We start from the raw sequence: 13040 nt of genomic DNA on the forward strand, positions 1-13040 counted from the left end.
ACGTGTATTATGAGTGACCGTGTTTGGATTATTCATGTGTGATTAGATATGTGTGTCATTAACGTATATAACTCTCTTTTCCTTTGGAGGAGGTGAAACGGTTTGTGACATACTGGTGTTGTAATTATATTGATTGTAAAATTACCCGCGTGTATGAAAATCCTTCTAGATATAGACCCCAGAGGATAATCATAACTGGATATTCAAGGTCATGGTCTCTTGGAAAATTTACATTTTCTATCTTGCGAATATGGCAGGTGTTTATATCAGCAGTGGATGGATATGCTACAAGGAAATCCGCCTGTAGGAAAACGTGTGGATGGATAAATGAGTCCTTCTGACTGGTAAGTGCATTATTTGGCAGTAATTATGGCAGGTACATGTTCGATTCAGCTTAGGCATATTGGGGATATTTAACTAAATTAGAAGAAACCAGGTCCTCAATAACAAATCTCTAGCTGTTACTAAGTATTCTGTAGTTGTTGAGAAAGTTAGGATGTTTGTTGCCAGTGAGGTATGTAGCCAGAGTCTGGAATGTATTTGTTTCTGACATAGATATTTTCTCACGCTAGAAATTTCTAATGCGGTAGGAAGTCAAATCAAATAATACATAATGTTTCATTACTAAATTAAGCTCTCGTGCCCCAGTTGGTGTCCGTAAAAATCGTTGTTCATTTGGACCAGGTACATGCACTTGAGTTAATGGGGCAAGATAAAATGTATGGTCAGGGTTACAAAAATCACTTAGACCTGTGTTTGTAAAGCGTTTTTGGAGAGCTATAGGATATATGTCTTCAAATTGAGGGTTAGCACATTGGTTTGTCAGTTCTTATGTTTCTTAAGTCTTCCACTGTCAGTGTATTCGTCTGCCTCTCGTTAAGTTTTAATATTACATCTTATTGTTGCAATCTTGCTTTAAATAATATTTCTCGCCACCTTATGTTTCCTTTTTCGTCACCCCCTCCCAGTACCCCTATGTGCAAAATATTGTCAAATCATCAAGTGTTCAGTAAACTTGATGGCGAGGTGAGAACCAAAAAGCAATTATTCAAGGTGTTTATTGATGTCATCATCAATGACGGCCTCGACAGCTCTGGGTTTGTTTCCTTTTCCTTTCTTCTTCAGATCTTGTTTACTTTTAGGGCCTTTCTGGCTTGATAAAATTTAGGGTCATAAACCAAACTGCAACTGTATATGTATCATCTCAGATATCGTTCTAAACTTCCCCTCATACCTATAATAAACAATACATAATAATTAATTATAAAAATCATTGTGGCTAAGATACCAAATCTCTCTCTCTCTCTCTCTCTCTCTCTCCTTTCTATTATTTGTCATCTATGCTGGGGAGGTCTTAAATTGCTTTATGAGTAAAGTTCTTTAATTTATTAGATAATTTACGTTTTCAATCTATGAATAATATTCTTCTTCATTACTTATTAAGTATTTGGGGTAATCACTTACTGGGTAATTACTTATTGGGTAATTACGTATTCGTCCTTGTACTCATTCACAAATTCATTTCTCTTAATTGCGTTTTGAATCATTCTATTTTGCTCAAAAAGTATTCTTTAATTTCAAATGTCGTGTTATCAGTCAATGTTTAGGCCTGTTTGACTTCTCAGTGTTGTTGGCTGGTATTCACGTCCATCATTCTAACGAACTGAAGGGAAAACGTTTGAGAGAAAGTTGTTAGGCCCGGTGCTGGCACTGCATTTATAGGGCACGATTTATTATTTCTCTCCAAATATTATTCTAGTAGTTTTATGCATCCAATATTTTAAGATTGGTATTCATATATTCATGCTCTAAAACAAAATTTGTGACAAATTGTTTCCACATAGGTAAATCTGCTCTCTTTGACCGTTTCAGTTATTTTTTATTTCCACTTATTTACAAGTTTGTTACCAATATATTTGAACAAATATGCACATTCATTTTGAGAGAGCAACTCTGGCATGTAATCAAGTTTCTCAATAGACATTCCAAAATAATGGGTTATCATAGTGGTATTTCCTAACAACCCACAACATTTCATTTAAGGAACAAATGGGCATCTAGATCTATGCAAATCTATCATTAGGATAAAATGCTAAAATTTTAGTTCAGTGCAGATTCATTCGGCAGTGTCTCTGATGCATTTATTGGATATTCTCCGCAATTGCAATGGAATAATCTAAAATAATAAATAAAAAGCATAATTTTGAGTTTACACGTACAAAGTACTAAAGAAGAGAATAACCATAATTCATAACATAAACTGTATTTTACTTTACTTCATTTAGAAACTCCCATCATTCTTGAATACTCCCAAATTTAGATTTTATATTATATATTTGCGTATATGTGTAGATTTACTGGGAATTGCTATTTGATCAACAGTTATATTTTTGGTATCAAAAGGGAGTTAAAATATATTAAAAGTATTAGCATTTTTAATATTATTTAAATATGTAAATCTGTTTTTTAAATCAAAACGGAAGGATACCAATTTACCCTATATAGCTTCCCAGGCTGTATCAGTAACACTAAATGGCTTAATGTTAATGGTGTGATCCTGCAAGACTGCAAGAATGTACAACAATCTAGAACCATATACTGTATTTGGTGGGTATTGTAGAACTCATATATTAAAACATCAGATAAGAAAACTTTGATTTTGTGCATTAACAATTATAATACTTGAATTGTACATGAACCTTCAGATCCACTTTGCAATTCTTGGTTCCAACTAATTTACAAATGCACACTTGATTTCTGACACCTAAGGTTATGCTACGCTAAAGTGGTATAGATATATAATCATACATGTGAACTGCATATATTTATAAAATGAGTTATCCCAAAGGGCGTAAGAAACATGTTCAACGTAAAATGTTATGTCACAGTGAAATGCTTACGCGTAATAAATAAAATATTTTTCAATTAAAATTTTAAATAAGACATCATTAGAAACCACGGAAAATAGATCAAATTTGATTGGCAGCTATATTTTTGTTTCTTCTATTTTTTACACTGCCATTTGGCCAGACACGTTGATGTTGTGTACCAGAAAACACATTATTTGGTCGCAAATGAATCTACAATAAGATTTATCTTTAAAATGGAAACTGAGAAAATTATGCAGACTGAAAGGTCAAACATTAGGATCTTCATACAGTTCTCACAGTAGCCCGATTGATGCATTGTCTCAGATTGTTTTCAGTGGTAATATACCTTTTTAGTGTTTGCTATAGTTTGATATCCGGACTGGTAGCAAATCTTTTGTCTGTGATGATTGGTGGGGTCTTATATGTATATATAACATTTTAAATATTCTTTCAGCATAAGTAAGTAGATTGAAATGATATAGTTCTTGAGTGCCTTGATGAATATGTCTCAGGAACAAGCAAGGCGCATATTTTGTTGGTTTAGCTGATCGAAAACCTCAATAGATTTATGGGGTCTTGGTTTCGAGACGCAATCTCATAAAGGCATTTCCCCTTGCAACGTTTTGCTATGCAACCAACATAAACCTGAAGAAAGACACTCAGATTATTTATAGCACCTACATCAAAGAAGCATACATAAGCTCTGTTCTATCCTAAACCTGAGGTATCACGTTTTTGGTCTTTTTACCTTGCCTTTGCAACTGAATGTGTTATATATATATATATATATATATATATATATATATATATATATATATATATATATATATATATATATATATATAGATAGATAGATAGATAGATAGATAGATAGATAGATAGATAGATATCGCTATTGTTGTTTGGACTCCGGAATATATCATGTTCAGACACTGTAAAAACTAAAGGAAATCTACAATTATGTGTTGACGGAATTTAAAGAAATGCTATGCGGTCACTTGTGTTTATAAATATAGAATTTTAAGTTTGATTAAGAATTCGTTGATGTACAGTACAGGATATAGCAAATGAAACATGCTTAAACTTAGTCTATATTATGCATATTCCATTTTTCTTCCACTTTTCAACGAAGTTTGTGCGAGACAACACACATATCATGACTGGATCTTGGTTTGATCTCCAATACCTACTCAGACCAAAAGGCACTTTTCCCTTCCTTAACGAACGTTGCCTGAAAAATAAATTACAAACTTATTATTATTATTAATATTAGCATTATTAATATGATTATTATTATCATTATTATCATTATTATTATTGTTATTATTTGAAATGTTAATTGCTTTGAAATAGTATTAACTACAATTTAGTTTGCATTATCTATCATTCTTTAAAATAAAACATTGCTGCACTAGCGACCATATTTAATAAAAATAATTTACGACTTTTCAAACATCTTAGTCCAGTTTAGTTATTTATTTGTTATCATCAATAAATATTCATATAGATCTGGACAACTGATTGATTATAATGTTATAGCTTGACAGTTAGAGGGAAAATGGCAGCGTTTAGAAAACATGTCCAAAAGTCATACGAATGTAATATATGCCACTCACCTTGACTTGATTCAAATAAGTGTATAGAACTATTTCTTGAATAAGTCTTGTACCTTGTTCTGTCTTTCCAAAAATTGAATAATTTTCATTCTTCACAATATGCAAGGAAGACATCTTTTTGATTCAGCAATAATATCAGATCAACAACAATCGTGTGTATACCACACATGAATCAGATTAACGCTTTTGTTGGTGCAGATCTTTTTATGCCCATCGTAATGCCCAACCAATTCAGACCAACGCACTGATAGCTGATTGATAAAGCTTGCCAGTGTGAGTGCCTCTCCACACCATTAACTCACTAACCCCTGGCGACGAGTTCATGTGGCAGGAGGTAGTAGCCTACTGCCCAGCTCTGTAGTGTCAAAGGCATGCATGATACACTAAAGTGGGTGGTATTATAGAATGATAGACAGATGTAGCGCTACAATGATACCAAATAATCTGTAAGTTCTACAAAATACAGACGGAAAAACCTCAGTTATGGAGCAGATTGTTTTCCACCCAAAATTCGCCCGTGGTCCAGATTTTGTGTCCAGATTTTAGACTTTTTGGTCTCAGATCTAAGGCAGACCGGTATGAACTGCAAACAGACAGATGAACCTTTGCATAAAGTAGGATAAGATGGGCATTTTGAATAAAGAGTGGTCTCGGTAAGAAAATAATGGATCCATTAAGCCAAAAGCAAAAACAGAACGACTTTTACCAATCTGCTCATGTGCGAGCCAAATAGCCAATGAAAACTGATGTTTCTAACACGATTCGGTAATTTGAAAATCACCAGGAAGTTAATGTCTTAGTATGTATTCAGAAATAGCATTTCAAAATGTGTTTCCTACTCGATTTCAAGCGAACACGACAAAAACCTCCAGGGTTAATATGTTAATACTGAAATCTGTCATTTGTGGTTCAATCAGCACATTTATTTTAATGTTTGAAGTTATTGTTTAAAAGGTATAATACCACTGATTTCCAGTCAGAAAAAATAACTTGCTTACCCAAAAGAAAAAAGACAGCACACTCGAAAATAATAATTATGTTGTCAATAAAGACTGGATCGACATGCCCAATATCATCCTTCCACATACAATTGGAAATGGCCCATATTAATTATTATCAAAACTTAAAAGAATTTACTTTGTAGGAGATCTAATCTTTTCAAAGAGAAGTGAGTGCGTCATATTTAAATATGTATGCTATAATTACGATCAATTAATGTCATTACCACACACAGACTTTAAGTACATAGTCTTTTCACATGCATACTAACAACTCAGCTCATAAGTACTAATGTCATCATTGGCCACTTCACATATTCATTTTCTCCAGCCAGCTCTGCTAATTAGCTGCTTAGCTGTTTGCTGGACTGCTTGTAATTTAGTACCCTCCCGCAAAACCCTAATCCAAATATTTTAAAGATCATAAATAATGACTAACCTTTGGTAATCGGTCCAATTATATCAGAAAGCTAAATGTTTGGATATTAAAGGCAATCTGCCAGTAAAGACTTACTGCATGCATTTTGGCGCACTACTTCGGCCAGAAAGAGTTTGTCTGCTTCCTGGGATCCTGCTGCTATTAAAATTATCAGAAGATTGTTTACACACACCCGCAAAAAGACATGTTAATTTTGTGTAATTGAAGGTACATGAAATTAAAGAACCTGTGTATGTGCTTGATATGCATGCATTTGTTTGCAGTGGTTATATGTTGTCTGTTTTTTAAGCCAGCAGTTGAGGGGTGGGTCAAGGATGTCGAAGGGGATGCAAGACAGATAGACTGGGTTATAATCATTTTAATTTGTTTTGTTGCTTTTTTCAAAGTGAGAAAATAAATAGTTTGATGTTATGCATACTTGGGCTATTAAATGTATTATATAAAGAGATAGCCATGCCAAATACATGTAGCTGTACAATATCTAGAGATAAAAGCTTTTTCTACCCGTAAAAATATAGAAGATAAAAAAAAAATTCTTTTATACTGCACAAAAGCTCAGATATTGATAGAAAATATATTCTAGTTTATTTAAATTGAACTATAACAAGTTAAATTTATTTGAAACTCTAGGCTCAAAAACACAAAAGCAACCCCAAGAACAAATTAGACTCAACAACGTTCGTTAGTACTTTCTGTTCCATGTATTACTTAATGCAACCATGACGTATATGCCTATAGTACCAACTACACAAAGTGATATATGACATAGTAGTATTATACAAAAATATATGTTCATGTTTATATTTGTGGAAGACACCTCATTTCTTTTGGGTATTTACAGTTATGTATTGTGTGTGCAAGTTTATGTGAGAGTGAGATGGGGGAGAGATAGATATACGCGTGCGTCACTTACTTCCCTGCTCAACACTGATAGTGTATGCTTGTCCGATATTCACTATCAAGTGAACAGATTACTACAGTAAAACTATGAACAATACTTGTTGTCTTAACTTTAAGTATAAATCAATTAGGATGTCACAGAGAGAAAGAAAGAGAGAGAGAGAGTTGAAAAGTCAAATAAATGGTTAGAAATTGTGAGATACATTGTCTACGTCTGTAATCTTGGAGAGCCATTTGTAGACCGTTGAACAAATACAATGCGGTGATATGCTAGCAATTTAATACCAATGAAGAAAAAAGTCGGAGGGATGGGTGAGTTGAGAAGGGGTCTAATTCTTGTGCACAATTTTCCCAAGATCAGTGTAATTTCACAGTATGTTAATTAATGTTTACACATGGTCTGAGAAAGAGAGAGAGAGAGTTGTATTTGGCTCGAGTTCATGATGATTTCCGTCTCATCCACTGTAAACTCCTATACCAAAACTCCTTTATTCGTATGCAAAACTGACTACATGCATCGTGTATTCTTCAAAAACAAGAGGAATACAACCTTGTCATCTTTTTACCCACACAATTACAAGGCTAAATGACAATTCAGTTTGAGAGAGAGAGAAAGGGAGGTGCTAATTGGAATGGTTAAACAACAATAAGAAAGAGAGAGAGAGAACGTTACAAAATACACTTTCACATGCACACCTAATGGCCTGCCTATTATATTATCGAGCACATAAAAACAAACAGCATACCTGGAACTTTGAAATCACAGTTGGTGATAAAGTATCGAATAACAAAGAGAGATTTAAACAGACAATTAACTCTCAGAAACTCTTCCATAAACTGCTGGACTTCAGTCTAGCAACTTTTGAAACAAAGTTGAAAAGCCTCTAAAATAGTTACCAGTCAACTATAAAAACAGTAGGTGGTCGAGTGCTGGGCAGGCAGCAGTGTCAAATATAGAATAGGACCAATCTCAGCCCCTACCCTATAACCAACATCGCCTCCTCCTTTTGTCCCTTCTGTTAGAAAAGCATCCACAAATATACTCTACCCAAAATTTATATAAAATGCAATTATCGGCAAACCAATGTAAAATTTGTGTGAAACAGAGAGAGATGAGAGGATGAATTACAATATTTACTAAACAGAACGGATGGTGCTATCAATGGATGCTACATGAAATGATATTAATATTAACAAATTTGTTATGAATACAAAAATAACATTATAATACATGCATACATATATACATACATACATACATATATGAGGAAAGAAAGATTTCGTAAAAGTAATAAGATTGAAATTTTCTCTAAATTGTATAAAGAGATAAAGAGCAATTTTCGACTAAATTACATTGAAAGTAATTTTCTATTAAAATATATTAAGATTAAATCCATTTATTTCGGTATTATATACTATTTAATAAAGATTGCGCCCTTATGAGCAAAGGCAAAACTCTATACACATTTCCCCTGTATCATAAGTCAGCACAAAATACTACAGTCGGTAAGTTGTGTAATTAGATGAACTAGACGAATTCCAAAGATTTTTTCTAGATGAGTAAATGAGCTGATCCAGCAGAATTGTCTACCTAATGACGCAGATAGACCCTGACAATGGTCTATAAGAAACTATGAAACCTCACTTTGAGATTATGTCGAACCACAAGAACCAGTATATCCATATTTGGCTTGTCCTAAGAAACTGATATAAAAAGCGTCACCAGTTCTTCGCCAGAAACTCAAAGAGACTTCTACCTTTACAGGCAAAAGTATCTTCTATGTACAATTTTTCATATAGTATAAGGATTTTTAGTGTTAGGATGTTAATCTAACATCAGTACGTTGCACCATTAGATTTTTTTAATATTTCTTTACTATTCTTTAATATAATGTATTGGAAAATTTAATTGTTTGAAGAACTTATATTTACTTGTAATTATATTATTGATTATAGCGAGAAACAAAACAACTTTCGTTACCAACTTCATACTCAGAAATAGTTAATTTTGAAATAAAATACTTTTTAAATAATATGTTGACATTTTAGATTAAGTTCAGTAAAATATATTTCAATTACGGTATTAGTCTGAAATATTGAATTTTAAATTATTTAGCTATCGTGAATCTTTCTAAATTTAATTATCTGAATTATATTCCAAATGGCAGAAATTATACAAATGTATTTAGTTGGTAAGTGAAGGAATGTTGCAGTTTAATATGTATCCCTCATATCTGTAATTTAAGTTTATGTAGATTGGTATTGTAATGTAATTTTATATGTTGAGTATTTCAATAAAGAGTTCTTCGCCAGAAACTCAAAGAGACTTCTGTCTTTACAGCATCCCGTACCTCCGCTCGCCAAATTCTCCAGATGTAGCCATACCTTTGTTGTCAAAGTGGCACCTCTTTCAAGAGAGTTTGAACTTCTTCGCCCTCTCTCTCTCTCTCTCTCTCTCTCTCTGGTCATGAAAATAGTTTTACTAAGAGTTTATGAGTTAACCAGTCTCGTAAAACATGCCTACATACATACATATGTACATACATACAATATTCTCTCACCTGTACGATAATGTTATTTGTTCAACTATATATATATATATATATATATATATATATATATATATATATATATATATATATATATATATATATATATATATATATATATATATATACTGTGTACTTGCAGTAGTATTCACACTCCCTTGAGTACGAATATTATATGTCAAACTTCTCTACATTTACACCTATGTCTGACCGTTACGGAGGATTTTTCTGCGGTCAAGTACATATCACGTTTGTCACTTAGAACTTAAAGGGATTTGTCTGTGCACATATAGATACTCTTTGACGGAAACCAGCTAAAAGCAAACATATTGATTTTATACGTCGTCTACTCAACATCGGCAGAAATAAGTAGAAACTGCATTGAGAAATATAACTTATACCTGGGAATTTATAAAGATAAAATGAAGGTTTGTGAATCCTTTCTCTACTCAAATGTTCAAACACTCGGTTGATATCTGATCCATGACGAACATTTATGAATATATGTGTGTGTGCCTGAAACAAACTCAGACCATTTTAAATTATATTGTATACCAATTTTATTTTCGAAAATTGACATCTTCCAATGCAAAGTAGATCAAGCATATGTAATGTAACTATAATGGCAATTACAATTAGCTCGTTTTTAGACGTAACAACTTGTGGGAATTATTGAGAATGTTCTATTTGCCAGGCCATACTACAAATTTAATGCATCACATAACATTTTTGCAGTGAAAGGGCATATTTAAACCAAGTTTTCCTATATTATTATGTTATTCTTTCACCAATACATGATCTGTATATTTTTAAATAAAGACAAATTTTATGTCTGAGTCGTTTAGTCTCTATAACAATTTTTGTTTATTTCAATACCTAAGTTATTAATATTCGTCACTAATTTTCCATTCGTAGTGTAATACATTAATAATAATAAATTTATTGGAAAAGTAGAATGTATCATTTCATTTAGTGTTGTGTATTGTCTGAAAGCGGATGTGTCTTCAGATTGATTAGAATTTTTGTTGTAAACTTATTGTATTGTCATTTGATCGGACGATATAGAATAGTGCAACAGTTCACTAACCTATCTATCTCGTTTCTCAACAGATACGGAAGATTATTTTGCTTAATTCTAATATTAGGACTTAAATCTACTATAACATTTTACAGTTCTAACAAACATGACTTTATTTAAACCATTGGTTTCATTCATCGTCTTGGGGACTCTGCACAGCAAAATCTACTGACGGTTTCCTTCTCGACACAATTCCAAATTTTAGGGACACGTGGAGTACGTGATCAGAATCGCGTTATGGCTTAACAGAGATAAAGTGGGATGAATCCAAGCAAATATGTCAGTGTCTCGGTCTTGCCAGTGGTGATTGTAGAGTTTGTACGTAAATTTTTCCATTTTCAGCAAAAGCTTCCCGATTATATTGTAATGTTACAGTCATATGGACAAAGCCTGATCAGTATGGAATTTTTAGGAAAATAAAATGTTCCACTTATACCATTTATTTTATTGCGTTTTTTTGGTCATTATTTAAAGGAGTTATTTCAAAGGTCATTCTTTGTATACATGATAGTGAAATAATTATCACAAAAAAATCAGGTTTGCTATATCAGTTATTGTTTTATGTTTTGTTAATGTAAATTGTCAGAGGTTTATGGTTGAGCGCATCTAAATTATAAAGCCATACTATTGTAATAAGCAAATGTAATTATACTATTGAGTGCTGGCTTGTAATAAGCAATTGTAATTATACTATTGAGTGCTGGCTTGTAATAAGTAATTGTAATTATACTATTGAGTGCTGGCTTGTAATAAGCAATTGTAATTATACTATTGAATGCTGATTTGTAATAAGTAAGTGTAATTATACTATTGAGTGCTGGCTTGTAATAAGTTGTAATAATGGTCCTGCAAATGATCGCCATATAAAGTTCCAATGACATGTATAATAATTAACATGAGTAGGAGAAAAATAGTACAGGTTATCAAATTTATTCTATGTAAAAGAAAAGGTTGCGCAAGTATGTTATAATTGCTTCAGATAATTAGGTTTCTGAAAACTCTAACCAAGTATTATAATCCGATTGAACAAAGTCGCATTCGCCAAGCAAATGCCTAGATAATATCTACGGGTCATCATTAACAACTAATATTGCGGCACACAAAGTCAAGAGATACGCCCAAACGGGAAAGTCTATTTTATTCAGTACCTAACTGAAAGTATTTTATAACAGTGGCCTGTACTTTTGCATATTCCATTAACTAAGCACTCTGAGACGGCTTTTATTGTATTGTGTTATGGGCAATCGGGAGCTCTGTCATCTTTACATCCCCATCTCTCTCTCTCTCTCTCTCTCTCTCGGAATGAAGATTGAAGATTGCATGTGCTATAGTTAAGCGCTTTGAAATCTTGAAGATATTTCGCAAAATGGAGATAAATAAGCAGGGCATCCCAAATAAATGGTATTTTACCTCTTTTACCGTTTCCAAATGTGTAGTATCAATGTACAATATATTTAAATTTATTTCGATAATGGCTGAGGATCAATGAAGTTACAATTTCCCCTTGATTATTTATGCCCTAAAAATCGGTTAGCATTTCCCCTAAGTCGCTTCCTTTATACCATTGCGCAATATCCGTGACAAAATTGTACAATTAGCATCATTTGAAGACTTTAGTTTCAGAAACGCGTTTCTGCTGAAAAGATCTTCATCCGTGGGAGTCTTTAGGTTTTAGTACTCTGTTAGCTTAGTCTATCCTCTTAATAATGAAATTAGAATGCATCTAAAAATGTATCTCGAGAATGTAACTAGAGAATGTATCTAGAGAATGTAGCTAGTGAGTGTATCCAGAGAATGTAACTAGAGAATGTAGCTAGAGAATGTATCTAGAGAATGTAGCTAGTGAGTGTATCCAGAGAATGTAACTAGAGAATGTAACTACAGAATGTATCTAGTGAATGTAGAGAATGTAACTAGAGAATGTATCTAGAGAATGTATCTAGAGAATGTAGCTAGAGAATGTATATAGAGAATGTAGCTAGTGAGTGTATCTAGAGAATGTAACTAGAGAATGTAGCTAGAGAATGTATCTAGAGAATGTAGATAGTGAGTGTATCTAGAGAATGTAACTAGAGAATGTAGCTAGAGAATGTATCTAGAGAATGTAGCTAGAGAATGTATCTAGAGAATGTAGCTAGTGAGTGTATCTAGAGAATGTAACTAGAGAATGTAACTACAGAATGTATCTAGTGAATGTAGAGAATGTAACTAGAGAATGTAACTAGAGAATGTATCTAGAGAATGTATCTACTCGGACGCTAAATCATGGACATTAAGCGTCTGTAACATGAAAATATGTAATATTCATTTGAACAGGCGAAGTTAAGAAGAACGCTAAAATATTCAAAGTACTGACGAAAATTTAAGAACACTTCTCCCAAACGTTGAATTCTGTACATTACAATTAAACAAGGAACCAAAACAAGGTAAACGAGAAGACATGAGCATCACAATGAATATGAAAGATGCTTATCTCTGAAACATGCAAAGTGTATTGTACAACCAAGCGGCTAATGATATAACATATTTGATTAAATTTTTGTTTATTTTGGTTCTGTTTAATTAAACGCGTGAGGAATATTTAATGCAG

General features: G+C 32.7%; 1 long non-coding RNA gene across 1 annotated transcript in view; it reads left to right on the forward strand.

Moving 5' to 3' along the window:
* The window catches only part of LOC149777912 (uncharacterized), a 27323-nt gene continuing 14283 nt past the window's right edge, over window positions 1-13040 (forward strand). The window contains exon 1 of the long non-coding RNA XR_016415482.1: window positions 1-344. This is a non-coding gene — a long non-coding RNA (uncharacterized LOC149777912). The remainder of the gene's footprint in view (window positions 345-13040) is intronic.

The sequence above is a fragment of the Sinohyriopsis cumingii genome, chromosome 17 (assembly GCF_028554795.1).
Source record: "Sinohyriopsis cumingii isolate HCF-2022 chromosome 17, ASM2855479v2, whole genome shotgun sequence".
NCBI lineage: Eukaryota > Metazoa > Mollusca > Bivalvia > Unionida > Unionidae > Sinohyriopsis > Sinohyriopsis cumingii.